The following is a 1,474-nucleotide window of genomic DNA, read 5'->3' as shown; positions in this document are numbered from 1 at the left end:
AAATATTTTTCGTCGCGTACCGTCAAGCTCTAAATGCACTGTTTTTCCTGGGCGCTGTATATTATGCTGCTTCAAACTAAGTTTAAATCGTACCTGAGCTGTACGCAGTGATTCGGTAGACACACCCTGGCGTTGGTGATATCCAGGAGTATTTCTGCCGCAGGTAAGTTCCGTTTGAAAAAGCTTAACAACGGTTAAACACAAAAATTTGAGACTTCGAACTTATGCTGCTAGTTTTTTTTTTGGAATGGAAGGATAACTGTTGGTTGGGTTTTCAAGGTTCGCCAGGATAAATGATCGTCCACGTGTTCACCCAGGAGGGGTGGGATTTGCTGACAGCCGTCCAAGCTACTCCGAAGAAGACTGAATAGCTCAAAAAGTCCCTACGCGAATGTATCTACTGCCGTATCGGAATCGCGGCCCACTGAGATCCGGCGAGAAGCTCAAAGTGTGGCTATACCTATTATGTCCAAGATGATATGTAGTGGCATTGTCATTTTAGTGTCTATGGTAAATAATTGATGTCAGATGTTCAGATCGTCGACTGTTGAGTCGTAGATTAAAAAAACGCGTACTAAAAACGCACGCATTATACTGACGATTCGAGTTTCTTTACAAATTACTTTTTATGAAGTATTAAGTTTTTTATTGAAAACCCAGAACTGCGACAGGTTGTGAATGACTTGTGAATTGAAAAACAAAACAAAAAAAACAAAAAAAAACAATTACACGTTTTTTGCTTCCAACGGTTTTATAAGTTAAAAAAACTTAAGCGCTGCGTGAACTGTAATAGCGACCAAATAAAGACCAATGTAGATTAACATTTGTTATTTTTGAATCGTTACAGATTAGTTCCAGAATCGCCTTCGAAACAACAGGTTGATGATCGATTTATGACGTTGATGAGCCTCAATCGATTCTCATAATGATTCGGCTGTCAACGATTGTTCGTCATATTGGATGTATTCATTAAATAGAATGAAAGTTATTGTTAAGTGAATAAAAAATTTGCTTTCTCAACGATTGACAACTAATTTTATTTATTAACTAGCGATCCGCCCTCGCTTCGCTTCGGAAACATTAAATTTTATTATTGATAGCCGAGTCCCGCGATATTACCCGCGGTTATTGTCGTACCGCGGGTGAAGCCGCGGGGCGAAGCTAGTTTAAAAAAGTCTAAGAAAGTTACTCCTTATATCATCAGCTATACATATCAGTGAAAGTTCCGTCAAAATCGGTCCAGCCGTTCCAGAGATTAGCCGGAACAAACTGACAGACAGACAAAAATTGTAAAAAAATGCTATTTTGGTGTATGTACCGTATGTATTCATATGCATGTAGTAAAAATCAGTTATTTCAATATTACAAACAGACACTCCAATTTTATTCATATGTATAGATGAAATAAAAATAAGAATTAACGTCGTTAAAACCTCGATTTGTTCGAAAGTGAAAATAGGCAGCTTTTTTGCAG

General features: G+C 37.8%; 1 long non-coding RNA gene across 1 annotated transcript; it reads left to right on the top strand.

Moving 5' to 3' along the window:
• The first annotated feature begins 462 nt into the window (after positions 1 to 462).
• Positions 463 to 1,024, top strand: LOC134201430 (uncharacterized). Its single transcript, XR_009976717.1, has 2 exons — positions 463 to 671; positions 848 to 1,024. It is a non-coding gene; the product is annotated as an uncharacterized LOC134201430 (long non-coding RNA).
• Positions 1,025 to 1,474: the final 450 nt, after the last annotated feature.

Source organism: Bombyx mori, chromosome 25 (genome assembly GCF_030269925.1).
Source record: "Bombyx mori chromosome 25, ASM3026992v2".
Classification (NCBI taxonomy): Eukaryota; Metazoa; Arthropoda; class Insecta; order Lepidoptera; family Bombycidae; genus Bombyx; species Bombyx mori.
The sequence above is the reverse complement of the archived record's forward strand: the minus strand, read 5'-3'. Positions and strand labels throughout refer to the sequence as shown.